The following is a 16,553-nucleotide window of genomic DNA, read 5'->3' as shown; positions in this document are numbered from 1 at the left end:
TTTTGAAAATGTGTTTTCTTTCCAACTGCTAATGTTAGAATTGTAAAAACTTCTATAAAGCTTTATATTGTGACTTAGCTGCTTGTATGTCATTGCAATGTTGATGCAGATGGCCACCTCTATCGCTGCTTGCAGCTATATTTTCTTTTTATAATTAGTATTAGATGGTGTTATTATGAGTGTAACTATACTTTGTAATGCATTTTTTATGTGTTTTGTGAGACTTTTTTGTTTTGCAAGACAGTTAACCAGAGCTCTGAGGTTGTGCTAACCCGATGCACGTTAAATTCAATAGCGCTAAAGAAATCACATTTACTTTCAACTTGTAATATGAGTTGAACATCTGACGCGTGCAAACAGCAGTGATAAACCTATTATCATGTGCACGTAACTGTTAATGTGCCCCTTGTAATCTGGCCCTGTATGTTTTGGCTTTAATGGCTTTTATCAAAGTTGAGTTGCCTTTCACAAAGCTGAAATGCATTTGTTGTTTATATTATAGGTGTGCCTCAATCTGCTGTCTTCACCCCCTCCCCCACTTGACACAGAGGTTCCAGTTATTGGCCAGGAATCTGAGGGGGTGAGATGCAGTATTTTATTTTTTTGCCTTTCCCTTTTTGTTTTCATAGGGAAGGTCTCTAGAGGGGAATTAGCAATTGTAATTATTATTATTTTATATTATTATTATTTCATATTATTTTTTTACTATTTTTTTTTTTACTTCCCTTTTGATACCCTAATTTTAATATTTTTCATTAAAGGTTAAATTTTAATAGTAGAACTGTGCAGAAATCTCTTTTTATCACTTTTCTGCCTTTTATATTTGTATTTGCAGTATCCCACAAACGTAAGTACACCCCTTACATTTTTGTAAATATTTTATTATAACTTTTCATGTGACAACACTGAAGAAATTACACTTTTGTACAATGTAAAGTAGTGAGTGTAGAGCCAGTATAACAGCTGTCCCCTCAAAATAACTCAACACACAACCATTAATGTCTAAACCATTGGCAACAAAGTGAGTACACCCCTAAGTGGAAATGTCCAAATTGGGCCCAAAGTGTCAATATTTTGTGTGGCCATCATTATTTACCAGCACTGCCTTAACCCTCTTGGGCATGGAGCTCTTGGGCACACAAAATATTGACACTTTGGGCCCAATTTGGACATTTCCACTTAGGGGTGTACCCACTTTTGTTGCCAACTGTTTAGACAATAATGGCTGTGTGTTGAGTTATTTTGAGGGGACAGCAAATTTACATTGTTATACAGGCTGTACACTCACTACTTTACATTGTAGCAAAGTGGAATTTCTTCAGTATTGTCACATGAAAAGATATAATAAAATATTTACAAAAATATTAGGGGTGTACTCACTTTTGTGAGATACAGTATAAGGAGATTGTACCAAATGGTGGTGTATAAAACATTTTAACCTGTTTTTCATAAGTTACAGTTCTGGTGGAATATACTATTTCTTTGTATTTCAGTCTGTCTAAAAACTAGCATGTGTGGCTGTAGGTTAGAGACCCACATATGAAGAGGCCTTGACATGGCATGACATGCTTTTAATATGACTGTATCCACCTGAGTGAGTGCTGGGTAACCTGTGAGTTATGCTTGATAATTATATATGATGTTTACCTACTAGACTTGGGTCAGGTTTGTCAGGGGTAAATTACCTAAGTCACTGGATGTAACCCCGTAGCTGAATGAAAAATGGATTGTGTCAAATGTCCTGTATATATACAAAATACAGAAATGGACTGCACTCTCAAACCTGACTGGGTACACATCCTATAACACTGCAAAACTCATAAACCTGGGTGCTCATAAGCACTCACAGATATCTGCACAACTTTTAGGGACTCAGGAAGTTAACCCCATCAAGCCTGGGTGCAAAGCCTTGACATGGACCTGGGCCTATCACCATTTGACCAAAAGCTGTGACTAAACCATCTATCTGTGTGCTCGCAAGAGATTGCCAGACTTTCTGTGTGTGGAGTGGAGAGAGAGTGGAGAGAGAGAAGAGAGAGTAGAGAGAGTAGAGAGAGGAGAGAGAGGAGAGAGAGGACAGAGGAGAGAGGAGAGAAGAGAGAGAGAGGAGAGAGAGGAGAGAGGAGAGAGAGAGACTCTTACGCACAAACACACACGCACAACACACATATATATAATGTACCATCAATGTTTATATTCAGATATGAACGTGCAAAAGTGCAAAGTTTTAAAGTAATAGAATAAATAAATAATATCTAGGAAAACGGCCAGGTAATTAACTAGTACTGTATGATAACAATGTTAAATCTGCATACGAAGAGAGAAGCGCTCTACCAGGAACGAACAACAGCTCAGTGGCTTGTTCTATGGCGATTTACCACCCGGAAGCAGCCTCTTTTAGACCAGTGTGCTTTTCACAGAAGAAAACTTTCCTGAAGTATATCAGTCTGATCCTGCCAAGTAAGGTCAGTCCAGCCCCGAAATACCAGGCAATTCTCCTCTGAACAAAGAACATGACAACCCCAGACGATCGTTTCGGCCTCCTATGGGCCTCATCAGTGAGGTGCAGCCACATTCCTCTAAGCACACTGGGCAAGGAGTCCACGTCTGGTTTCCCCCATCACCCATAGGGAGACTTCCCCAGGGTCATAATAATTTGCATACGAAGAGAGAAGCGCTCTACCAGGAATGAACAACAGCTCAGTGGCTTGTTCTATGGCGATTTACCACCCGGAAGCAGCCTCTTTTAGACCAGTGTGCTTTTCACAGAAGAAAACTTTCCTGAAGTATATCAGTCTGATCCTACCAAGTAAGGTCAGTCCAGCCCCGAAATACCAGGCAATTCTCCTCTGAACAAAGAACATGACAACCCCAGACGATCGTTTCGGCCTCCTATGGGCCTCATCAGTGAGGTGTAGCCACATTCCTTTAAGCACACTGGGCAAGGAGTCCACGTCTGGTTTCCCCCATCACCCATAGGGAGACTTCCCCAGGGTCATAATAATTTGCATACGAAGAGAGAAGCGCTCTACCAGGAACGAACAACAGCTCAGTGGCTTGTTCTATGGCGATTTACCACCCGGAAGCAGCCTCTTTTAGACCAGTGTGCTTTTCACAGAAGAAAACTTTCCTGAAGTATATCAGTCTGATCCTGCCAAGTAAGGTCAGTCCAGCCCCGAAATACCAGGCAATTCTCCTCTGAACAAAGAACATGACAACCCCAGACGATCGTTTCGGCCTCCTATGGGCCTCATCAGTGAGGTGCAGCCACATTCCTCTAAGCACAATGGGCAAGGAGTCCATGTCTGGTTTCCCCCATCACCCATAGGGAGACTTCCCCAGGGTCATAATAATTTGCATACGAAGAGAGAAGCGCTCTACCAGGAACGAACAACAGCTCAGTGGCTTGTTCTATGGCGATTTACCACCCGGAAGCAGCCTCTTTTAGACCAGTGTGCTTTTCACAGAAGAAAACTTTCCTGAAGTATATCAGTCTGATCCTGCCAAGTAAGGTCAGTCCAGCCCCGAAATACCAGGCAATTCTCCTCTGAACAAAGAACATGACAACCCCAAACGATCGTTAAATCAACATCTGGTTTTAGTAATGGATAATAAATCTATAGCTTACTGTTTATCTAAGAATGACTAAGAACTGGTTATTTGTGTAAAATGGACCAGTTCATGACAAATACCACACCGCATTATTTTAACAAGTAACACAAATTACAAAATAATCCATCATTTTGTTGTAAAACAATACAACCATTCACAAAACCAGTAAGGTTATGCTTTTGCACTTCTAGATTTGTGTTATCATTCTACAGACTTTTTTATGCACAATTAAAATGCTGAATATGCCATGTGAAGAAATAATTAATTTTGCACTCTCTTATCTCTATGACCCATTACATTGTTGGCTGAAAGGTTGCCTATATAATTTAGGAATATTCTTTGAATACAAATGCTTCCTAGTCATGCAGAAACAAATTGCAAATTGTAAACAAAAGTATTATTTACTTAGTGGAAGCTGTGTGTGTGCAGAACTAAGCTTCTTTTGGCAGCAAAATAAGATCAGCAATGCTCTATGTTTAATGAGCAGAAGGCGGTTTTGGCCACATTTTTTAATATAGCAATATTCAATTGATCAGCAATTAATGCTTTAGACAAATAGGCACTCTATTCCGCTATTTAAATAACTTTCAGGAAATATGCTGACTTAAAGGACCTGTTAGCACAATTTCCATAAAAACACCATTGAACCTTCTTTTTAGTGGGGTTCAAAAATAAAATATCAGAGCATAAAAACATTTGCAGAAGGAGAAAGTTCTGTGTTGCTCACATGAGCAACTCAAGTAGGTAGGTACCTATGAACATCTGTCCTGTTTACAAAAATGCTGTGTGCTGGCTTTTCACAGTTGAAGCATTTAGCGTCAATGTCTCGGTTATTCTGTTTTATTCCCATCTTTATTTATACCATTTCATTACTGTCCATGAAGAAGCACATTTCTCTAAAGCTAATCTTTTATATTTCATCTTTTAATGTCCAAGAAATAGCTAGATTTATCCCTTAACAAGCAATATCTCATAGAAAGTTATTTTTATATTTATTTGTTATATGATACTTTCACATAAATAAAAGTGTATTTGTATTTCTAGAAGTCATGATATGCTTTTACCTCATGTTTTTTTTTTATATAAATGATTATTAATGCTAGAATTTGTACATATATCTTTGCACATACTTGTGTGTGTGTATATATATATATATATATATATATATATATATATATATATATATATATATATATTTGTGTGTGTAATGTCAGAAATCTTTTGCAAACATATTTACATGTCCCTAAATTCCTTTTTTTGTTCTAAACAATGTTGTCTTTGATATCTCTGCGTTTATTTATACCACTATATGTATATAGTGTAAATGTATTGTTATTCTGAGCAGGAATAATAGTGAATATAACATGTAATCAGGGTATCATATGTATTTATTTGCAATCAATGGATATTTTAAGAGCTGGGCCAGTTTTATCTCTGTACCTGTGTAACCCCTCCTGATTGCAATCTAGTTTTAAAAACTACCCCAACACAGGTGTTATAAAATGGGCTGGCATAAAAGATGACATTTCTTACTGAAAAAGAAATTCAAGAGAAGGGAGAAATACACTAAAAATAGCATGCCAGTAAAGAGGTGATTTTAATTTCTGCTGTATCTGAGTGATCAATGACACAAGTATTGAGCAATTTAAGTCATTAGTGATAGTTTAAAATGTATATTTGAATCAGATTGGCTGATGTCATAAATCATGTGATTATGCATATTCCAATCAAAAGTGGTGGAAAAAATTCACTAGTGTGTGGGTTGTTTAGGAGTTTGCGTCATAATTGGTGCAAAAAGTGTTGCTTCAAATTTGGTGCAAAGTGGAGAGTGGGACTTGTATTACATGGCTTAAACATGGTGCAAATAGATTTTTTTTAAAAAATAAAAAGGAAGTTAGCTATATTATGTTGTGCATTTATTTCATTTTTATCTCTATATCTATTAGTGCAACAAGTTTGGGGCAAAAGTTTGCAACAAATTTGGAGAAATAATATTGTCCCCTAGCTTTGTAATGAGAGACAACGTTGTAGCATAATCCATAAGTAGTAATGTATTTTTCATTTTTATCCCTAAATATACTAGTGCACCAAATGTGGACAATTGTTTGATTTAGAAAGGGTATACAATTTTAATAAAGTTTCTAATTTACTTTTATTATGTAATATACTTCATTCTCTTGCAGCATCACACATAACCTTTCTGTGTTTTCAGACTCCCATTGATTTCTATGGCATCCGCGGCCTCAAGGGTGGCGGATTGAAAACTAGGTACGCTACGTTTTTTTTTTTTTTGGTGGTGTCACCCCCTGGAGGGTGTCACCCGGGTGCAGCCCGCACCCCCCGCACCCCCTAGTGATGCCACTGTATATATATATGTATGTATATATATCAATCATCTATCTATGTATTGTCATTCCCCTGTGTGTACAATTGTTTTTTTCCTAAATTGATTGAACATCAATTTTCATAATGCAGATTTATTTTACTTAGACAAAAGTTATTTGTTTATGGCTTAATCTAAGTTAAGTCTCAAGAGCAGGATATCTACATTTATGCATTTTTATAGCCACACTGGTATGGTTAATTGTTTTATTCATTTGTACTGTACTACACAGAAAACAAAGAGCTTTAAATTGTAAATAGGTAACGCTGCATTCCACAATGAACAGAGGAAAAATTACTTAAAATACAGCTAATTACATGACTCCTTAGAACATAATCATGAAGCTCCTTACTAAAGACAACATTTAAAGAAATTCAGTTTAAACCTTTTATGTCAGAGTGGATTTTTTTTCTTAATCTTATTGAAAAGACATTTTGGGGCCTATTTAACAAATGTTTGTCCGACATGATCCGATCAGCGGATCATGTCCGACAGACATCGCTGAATGTGAAGAGCAATATGCTCTCCGCATTCAGCATTGCACCAGCAGCTCTTGTGAAATGCTGGTGCAATGCCGCCCCCTACAGATTTGCAGCAAATCGGCAGCTAGCAGGGTTATGGAGCAGCGGTCTTTAGACCGCTGCTTCATAACTGGTGTTTCTGGCAAGTCTGAAGGCTCGCCAGAAACAAGGGCCCTTCAAGCTCCATACAAAGCTTAATAAATGGGCCCCTAAGTCTTCTTTGCTTTGTGGAGCTTTCTTTAATGACTACACTACTAAAGGATTTCCAGTGTGGTTTCTATAAGAAAGAGGATTGAAAACTTGGAGGGTGTCACCCGGGTGCAGCCCGCACCCCCCACACCCCCCTAGGGATGCCACTGTATATATATATGTATGTATATATATCAATCATCTATCTATGTATTGTCATTCCCCTGTGTGTACAATTGTTTTTTCCTAAATTGATTGAACATCAATTTTCATAATGCAGATTTATTTTACCTAGACAAAAGTTATTTGTTTATGGCTTAATCTAAGTTAGGTCTCAAGAGCAGGATATCTACATTTTTGCATTTTTATAGCCACACTGGTATGGTTAATTGGCCAGCAGTCTCATAAGCTAAACGGATTATACTCCTTAGCCAAAAGAAAGAGAGGTTGCCGAAGCCTTTTGGCTTCTCCTCTGTCCAGAGTAGACAACAAACAATGCAGATGTTTGATGAAAATTTTTAGTAGTTTGTAAATAAAACTTTAAAGCACGAACCACGTCAAGATTGTGTAAAAGACATTCCTTCTTTGAAGAAGGATTAGGACACAGTGATGGTACAACAATCTCCTGATTGATATTTTTATTAGATACCACCTTAGGTAAAAAAAACAGGTTTGGTACGTAACACTACCTTATCTGCATGAAAAATGAGATAAGGGGAATCACATTGTAAAGCAGATAACTCCGAAACTCTTCGAGCCGAGGAGATAGCTACTAAAAACAGAACCTTCCAGGATAAGAGCTTAAGGAACCCCTTGAAGAACCTTAAGAACTAAATTTAAACTCCAAGGCGGAGCAACAGGTTTAAACACAGGCTTGATTCTGACTAAAGCCTGACAAAATGCCTGCACGTCTGGAACCTCAGCCAGACGTTTGTGCAAAAGAATAGGCAGAGCAGAAATCTGTCCTTTTAAGGAACTAGCTGACAAACCCTTCTCCAATCCTTCTTGGAGAAAAGATAATATCCTAGGAATCCTGACCTTACTCCATGAGTAACCCTTGGATTCACACCAATGAAGATATTTACACCATATCTTATGATAGATTTTCTTGGTGACAGGCTTTCGCGCCTGTATTAAGGTATCAATGACCAACTCGGAGGAACCACGCTTTGATAAAATCAAGTGTTCAATCTCCAAGCAGTCAGCCGCAGAGAAATTAGATTTGGATGGTTGAAAGGACCCTGAAGTAGAAGGTCCTGCCTCAGAGGCAGAGTCCATGGTGGAAAGGATGACATGTCCACCAGATCTGCATACCAAGTCCTGCGTGGCCACGCAGGTGCTATCAAAATTACCAATGCTCTCTCCTGTTTGATCTTGGCAATCAGACGAGGGAGCAGAGGAAACGGTGGAAACACATAAGCCAGGTTGAAGGACCAAGGCGCTGCTAGAGCATCTATCAGTGCTGCCTTGGGATCCCTGGACCTGGATCCGTAACAAGGAAGCTTGGCGTTCTGGCGAGACACCATGAGATCCAGTTCTGGTTTGCCCCAACGTTGAATCAACTGTGCAAACACCTCCGGATGGAGCTCCCACTCCCCCGGATGAAAAGTCTGATGACTTAGAAAATCTGCCTCCCAGTTCTCCACTCCTGGGATATGGATAGCTGATAGATGGCAAGAGTGAATCTCTGCCCATTGAATTATCTTTGAAACCTCCAACATCGCTTGGGAACTCCTTGTTCCCCCTTGATGGTTGATGTAAGCCACAGTCATGATGTTGTCCGACTGAAATCTGATGAACCTCACTGCCGCTAGCTGAGGCCAAGCCTGAAGAGCACTGAATATCGCTCTTAGTTCCAGAATGTTTATTGGAAGGAGTGCCTCCTCCTGAGTCCACGACCCCTGAGCCTTCAGAGAGTTCCAGACTGCACCCCAGCCCAGAAGGCTGGCATCTGTTGTTACTATTGTCCAATCTGGCCCGCGGAAGGTCATACCTTTGGACAGATGGACCCGAGATAGCCACCAGAGAAGAGAATCCCTGGTCTCTTGATCCAGATTTAGTAGAGGGGACAAACCTGTGTAATCCCCATTCTACTGACTGAGCATGCAGAGTTGCAGCGGTCTGAGATGTTGGCGGGCAAACGGAACTATGTCCATTGCCGCAACCATTAAGCTGATTACTTCCATACACTGAGCCACTGAAGGGCGAGAAGTATAATAAAGAACACGGCAGGAATTTAGAAGTTTTGACAACCTATCCTCTGTCAGGCAAATCCTCATTTCTACAGAATCTATCAGAGTTCCCAGGAAGGAAAAACTCTTGTGAGAGGGGATAGAGAACTCTTCTTTTCATTCACTTTTCACCCATGAGACCTCAGGAATGCCAGAACAATGTCCGTATGGGACTTGGCAATTTGGAAATTCGACGCCTGTATCAGAATGTCATCTAAGTAAGGGGCTACTGGTATGCCCCGCGGCCTTAGGACCGCCAGAAGTGACCCCAGAACCTTCATAAAGATTCTTGGTGCTGTAGCTAACCCAAAGGGAAGAGTCACAAACTGGTAATGCCTGTCTAGGAAGGCGAACCTGAGAAACCGATGATGATCTTTGTGTATCGGAATATGAAGATAAGCATCCTTTAAGTCCACGGTAGTCATGTATTGACCCTCCTGGATCATAGGTAGGATGGTTTGAATAGTCTCCATCTTGAAAGATGGGACCCTGAGAAATTTGTTTAGGATCTTGAGATCTAAGATTGGTCTGAAGGTTCCCTCTGACTTGGGAACCACAAAGAGATTTGAATAGAAGCCTTGCCCCTGTTCCTCCTTTGGAACTGGGTGGATCACTCCAATAACTAGGAGGTCTTGAACACAATGTAAGAATGCCTCTCTCTTTATCTGGTCTGTGAGAGGTGAAATCTTCCTTTTGGGGAAGAAGCTTTGAAGTACAGAAGATATCCCTGGGACACAATTTCCAACGCTCAGGGATCCTGGACATCTCTTGCCCAAGCCTGGGTGAAGAGAGAAAGCCTGCCCCCTACTAGATCCGTTACCAGATTGGGGGCTGATCTTTCATGCTGTCTTAGAGGCAGCAGCAGGCTTCTTGGCCTGCTAACCTTTCTTCCAGGCCTGGTTAGGTCTCCAGACCGGCTTGGATTGGGCAAAATTTCCCTCTTGTTTTGCATTAGAGGGAGTTGATGCCGCGCTCGTCTTAAAGTTTCGAAAGGCACGAAAATTAGTTTGTTTGGTCCTTAATTTATTAGACCTATCCTGAGGAAGGGCATGACCTTTTCCTCCAGTAATATCAGAAATGATCTCCTTCAGTCCAGGCCCGAATAGGGTCTGCCCCTTGAAGGGAATGTTAAGAAGCTTAGACTTTGAAGTAACGTCAGCTGACCAGGATTTAAGCCATAGCGCCCTACGCGCCTGTATAGCAAAACCTGAGTTCTTAGCCGTTAGTTTGGTTAAATGAATAACGGCGTCAGAAACAAATGAATTGGCTAGCTTAAGCGCTTTAAGCTTGTCAAGTATATCATCCAATGGAGTTTCTACCTGTAAGGCCTCTTCCAGAGACTCAAACCAGAAGGCCACAGCAGCAGTGACCGGGGCAATGCATGCAAGAGGCTGGAGAATAAAACCTTGTTGAATAAACATTTTCTTAAGGTAACCCTCTAACTTTTTATCCATTGGATCTAGGAAAGCACAACTGTCATTTTTTCTTAAAAATAGGAGGGGGAGAGAATGGTACACCTGGTCTATCCCATTCCTTAGTAATAATTTCTGAAAACCTTTTAGGTATTGGAAAAACATCAGTGTAAACAGGCACTGCATAGTATTTATCCAATCTACACAATTTCTCTGGCACTATAATGGTGTCACAGTCATCCAGAGTAGCTAAAACCTCCCTGAGCAACACACGGAGGTGTTCAAGCTTAAATTTAAATGTAGACATATCAGAATCAGGTTGAAGCATCTTCCCTGAGTCAGAAAAATCACCCACAGAAAGAAGCTCTCCTGCCTCAGCTTCTGCATATTGTGAGGGGATATCAGACATAGCTACTAAAGCGTCAGAGAGCTCTGTATTTTTTCTAGTCCTAGAGCTGTCTCGCTTTCCTTGTAACCCTGGTAGTTTGGACAATACCGCTATAGGGGTATGATCCATAACTGCCGCCATGTCTTGTAAAGTAAACGCCATGGGCGCGCTAGATGTACTTGGCGCCACTTGAGCGAGAGTCCCTTGAGCGGGAGTCAAAGGTTCTGACAAGTGGGGCGAGTTAGTCGGCATAACTTCCCCCTTGTCAATTTCCTCTGGTGATAAATCTTTTAAAGACAGAATATGATCTTTATAACTTAAAGTAAAATCAGTACATTAGGTACACATTCTAAGAGGGGGTTCCACAATGGCTTCTAAACATAATGAACAAGGAGTTTCCTCTATGTCAGACATGTTTAAACAGACTAGCAATGAGACCAGCAAGCTTGGAAAACACTTTGATAAATGTAAACAAGCAAAAAATAAAAACGGTACTGTGCCTTGAAGAGAAACAAATTTTGTCAGAAATTGAAAAACAGTAATAAAAAGCAGTAAATCTTATGAAATGTTCACAGTGTTTATAATAGACTAACAGAGCATTGCACCCACTTGCAAATGGATGATTAACCCCTTAGTTTCAAAACCGGATCAAAAAAACCATATAAACGTTTTTTAACAGTCACAACAAACTGCCACAGCTCTGCTGTGGCCCTACCTGCACATACAATGACTTTTGAAGGCACAAAAACCCTTTGTAGAGGTCCTAAGTGTTCAGGGGACTCCTTCAGGGAAGCTGGAAGTCTCAAGCTGCAAAAACTACTGCACGATTTAGGCCTGAAATTAGGCCCCTCCCAACCTGTACTCACAGTGAGAGGGCCATAAAAAACTATCCCTAGGCAAAATCTAGCCAGCCATGTGGAAAAAACTGGGCCCCAATAAAGTTTTATCACCAATATGTAGAAAAAAACGTTTAAACACTTCCAGCAAACGTTATCTTATTTTCAGTAATGTGAGAAAGTAATAAGAATATTACCTTTTACAGCAAGCATGATACTAGTCATTATTAAATCACTGTAATCAGGCTTACCTTAAATAAATCCGGTATTAACAGCATTTTCTAGCATATTCATTTCTCTAGAAAAATTTAAACTACACATACCTCATAGCAGGAGACCCTGCACGCCATTCCCCCAGCTGAAGTTACCTAATCTCTTCAGTTATGTGTGGGAACAGCAATGGATTTTAGTTACAACCTGCTAAGATCATCAAAAACCACAGGCAGACTCTTCTTCAACTTTCTGCCTGAGGCTAAAATAGTACAACTCCGGTACCATTTGGAAATAATAAACTTTTGATTGAAGATAAACTACATAAATTCACCACATCTCTCTAGCTACTTCCTATCGTGTTGAGAGCTGCAAGAGAATGACTGGTAGTGGCAGTTAGGGGAGGAGCTATATAGACAGCTCTGCTGTGGGTGATCCTCTTGCAGCTTCCTGTTGGGAAGGAGAATATCCCACAAGTAATGGATGATCCGTGGACTGGATACACCTTACAAGAGAAATACAGCTAATTACATGACTCCTTAGAACATAATCATGAAGCTCCTTACTAAAGACAACCTTTAAAGAAATTCAGTTTAAACCTTTTATGTCAGAGTGGATTTTTTTTCTTAATCTTATTGAAAAGACATTTTGGGGCCTATTTAACAAATGTTTGTCCGACATGATCCGATCAGACATCGCTGAATGTGAAGAGCAATATGCTCTCCGCATTCAGCATTGCACCAGCAGCTCTTGTGAAATGCTGGTGCAATGCCGCCCCCTACAGATTTGCGGCCAATCGGCCGCTAGCAGGGTTATTGAGCAGCGGTCTTTAGACCGCTGCTTCATAACTGGTCTTTCTGGCGAGTCTGAAGGCTCGCCAGAAACAAGGGCAATTCAAGCTCCATACGAAGCTTAATAAATGGGTCCCTAAGTCTCCTTTGCTTTGTGGAGCTTTCTTTAATGACTACACTACTAAAGGATTTCCAGTGTGGTTTCTATAAGAAAGAGGGCCTGTCCCTAGTAGGCGTGCTATTATTTTCATAGTGAAGTAAAAGTAAACTAAGACATCTGTATAAGTTATGGAAATAATACAGCTATATAGCTATAAAAAAAACCAGCAAAGAAAAAACTAGTAGTCTCGATCAATTAATGCTAATGCTTAGTAAGGCAGAATGGATAACCCGCTCGGATCAGAATAATGTTTCATGGAAAAGCTTTTAGACATATAAATAGGGGACCTATGAGCATTAAAATCAATTCATTAGACCAGTATTATACTTAATGTTGACTCCAGATTATTTGTGAACTCAGTATTATTAAGTGATGCCCCTGGAGAAACGGAGGTGCTCCAGGTATACTGAAAGGAAAACCAACAAACTTTGTAACCTTCAGGCTTGCCAAAAACACCAGTTATGAAGCAGGCGGACAGACATCGCCGCAATTCAACCCGATCGAGTACGATCAGATTGATTGACACCCCCCTGCTAGTGGTCGATTAGCTTCGAATCTGCAGGGGGCAGCGTTGCACCAGCATCTTACAAGAGCTGCTGGTGCAATGCTGAATACGGAGAGTGTATTGCTCTCCGCATTCAGCGAGGTCTGTCGGACCTGGTCCTCACTGTCGGATCAGGTCCGACAGACCTTTGTTAAATAGGCCCCTAAGAGTTCTCATTTTAAAAAACTAGCAGCAGTACAAGATGCACACATGTACACTCTTGAAACTATTTCAGTATGTTCTCTTGGACAGGAGGTATGTTTCAACAAAGGATACCAAGAGAAAGAGATAAATATGAAAACAAAAGTAGGTTGGAAAGTTTGTCTTTAAATTGTATGCTCTGGGTAATAATTATGAAGCTGTCAACTGCAGGGTTGTTGGTCATCTTGTGTCAACATATAGGCACAGATCATGCTTCAAAGTTTTCAAGCAGATATCAATATTAAAAATCATAGGATATTTGTGGTATAAAATATTCCAGCGGTCATCATTGAAGTTAGATAAGCAGATAAGCCATTCTCCATCATCCAACACACTGTTGTTCACAGTTATAATTTATTCAATCAACACATCTGTGTGTATGTTCACATCTAGATCCATGATTTACAAACTCTAGCTGCTAGGTGGTGGACAAAACAGAAATCAGTAGGGACACAGACACATGGAATTTGTATAAAAGGGTTATGCTGGAGCAGACAACACTACAATGAATACGTACTTTCAGATTTTAATGACCATAAGAGCTCTATCATGGAGACATTGTCGCACATCTTTATCTTTTTGGTTTTTGAGAATGTGTAGAAGTCCTAAGGAACAGGGCGATTATGCTATCTATCTATCTATCTATCTATCTATCTATCTATCTATAATCTATATCAACCAGGAATCAATATTGACACTGTACAATAGGTTTAAGAAGCTCTGGATCCATTAAGGTTTTGGTCACAGGTGCTCTACTTAATCTGCAATTTTCTGCCCATGAACAAGAATATTCGTCTGAGGGTGAGAAAAGTAAACTTTACTCCCACTTTTTGTCTTGTCATTTTGGGGGGTATCACTTCTAGAAGCTACTTCTTTATATCAGATAGAAGATTAGCTAAACAAATTGCAAATCTTGCCAAAAAGTGTTCTAACACTCATATTAACTGTCCTGTTATATGACTCGCATTGCTACACGTTTACGACAACAGAGTCACAAGTGGTTGTGTGGTTGCTTGTCATTGGGTTGATGGAATAATAATTTGCATATCTGATCAATCATTCCGAGGACTTCTTGTCAAATTTGACACATTTTTGTTACAATTTTTCTTGTTGCAGGCACTTCTGCAAGGTGGGAGCAACGGGAGGAAGACTCATCTTCAGGAAAGTGAACACGTTTACTGATTCATAAATGGGGCCCTCTGCATCATAAATTTTTAATTTTGTCTTCCATGTCCCTTTAAATACAGAATGATAAGAAATTAATGTTTCCTATGTACAAAGTATAACTTACTGTTTGCCTTGTTCATAGTATGACAGTGTAGGGAGGCAGACTAGTGCAACATTAAACATGCCCATATGTTTATTATTATAGCACAGAGGATATATTCTAAAATATTTAGAAAATAACATTTAAAATTGCTACTATAACATACTCTGCAAAAGACTTTCCTGTAAAGCAATAAAATAATATGAGAAAATCTGCATTATTAAGATTATCATGACTCAGGTTAGTAAATATGGATTCTCTAATTCAGTAGGAAAATCATGCTGGAAAGACACAGAAATAATCCTACATGCAGGGAAGGCTGCACAATATGGCTTTTTAAATCTTCCACAGCTCAGTCCCAGGAATGTATTGTTCTCTGTTCTCATACTTGATAACAGTCATCTTAAAATGAGAAATCCTAACAAAATTATATATTATTTTTGTCTATTCTTCCATACTGAAAAGACACCTACTGATTAAGTTTAGTCAGGTGCTAGTAAAATGTTATGTATGTTACTGGCAAAATGCAATTTTATAGTTCAGCATTGTCCCAATCACAACAACTTTAGATCATCTAAACTTGTAAAATGAAAAAGACAAAGCATAATGTTCACTATGTCATTTTAGCAAAGTGCTGCTTTTAGGATCAATAATGGTTCAGATCTTTTCTTAAGGTCTCCATCTTATTTAATGCAATGTTCTTGCTGAATCAAAGTGCATAAAATCTATAATAACAAGAAATTGGAAGAACACAGGAAAATACTGTCTGTCCGGTATACATCCTGCATGGTTTAATTACACATGATGTCCATTAACAGCATGATGTGTATGAGCTTCACTAGTTTTCTCAACATAAATCATTGAATAGAGATTCCTGTATGACAACACATTCATAAATGATTTATGTTTTATTTGTTTTTTATTGCTAGAACACGATGAATGGCATTATTAAGTAAGACAGAGAAAATATGCCAGATATGGTCAGCGTCAATCTCTTGCTCCAGATGCGCAAAAATGAAAAGTATTAACAGATCTGTAATCTCTAGAACAACCACCAATTATAGACAAAATTCTTATTCTTATTTTATATAAGGACATCTGAATAGTCACAAACAGGGATGGAACTACAGGGGGTTCAGTTGCGCAACTGTGACTGGGCACCTGAGGGTGGGGGCCCAGCTTAAAAAAAAACAAAAAAACATTGACCTGCCACTGCCTGCACTGATATCATGTGAGTGTGACGTGATGCTTCACTAGTGTCTCTGTCTCTGACTACAGGGGTTAGTGTTTCTGTTTTACCCATTGGTGTTTATGTGTGTGTGTGTGAATGTATGTATGTATGTGACTGTGTGTGTATTTATGCATGTATGTGTATGTTTGTGGAACCAGTAAATTACAGACCTTGTTACTACAGTATGGGGGGGGGGGCGAGGGGTAAACAGTGTCACTATATACAGTACGGGGGAGCTGGACCATGTCACAGACTACTGTGGTCACTTTATAAAGTACTGGAGCGGGTAGGGTCCGGCCAGCCATCTCACAGGCAGATTACAGACTGTGTCACTAACTCACTATATATAGTACTGGTGGGTTAAACAGTGTCACTATATACAGTAATAGGGGGTCAGACCATCTCACAGATTGTGGGCACAGGGTACCCCCTTTTGCAGACATGTAATCTGATTAACATTTTTTTTCCTGTGTTAAATATTAAAAAATAAGATATGAATCAAATTTACCCTTTTTTTGGGTTGGGGGCCCTTCTTAGATTCTTGCACCTGGGCCCTTTGGTTTCTGGTTACGCCTCT

Source organism: Bombina bombina, chromosome 4 (assembly GCF_027579735.1).
Source record: "Bombina bombina isolate aBomBom1 chromosome 4, aBomBom1.pri, whole genome shotgun sequence".
Lineage (NCBI taxonomy): Eukaryota > Metazoa > Chordata > Amphibia > Anura > Bombinatoridae > Bombina > Bombina bombina.
Note: the sequence above shows the minus strand (reverse complement) of the source record.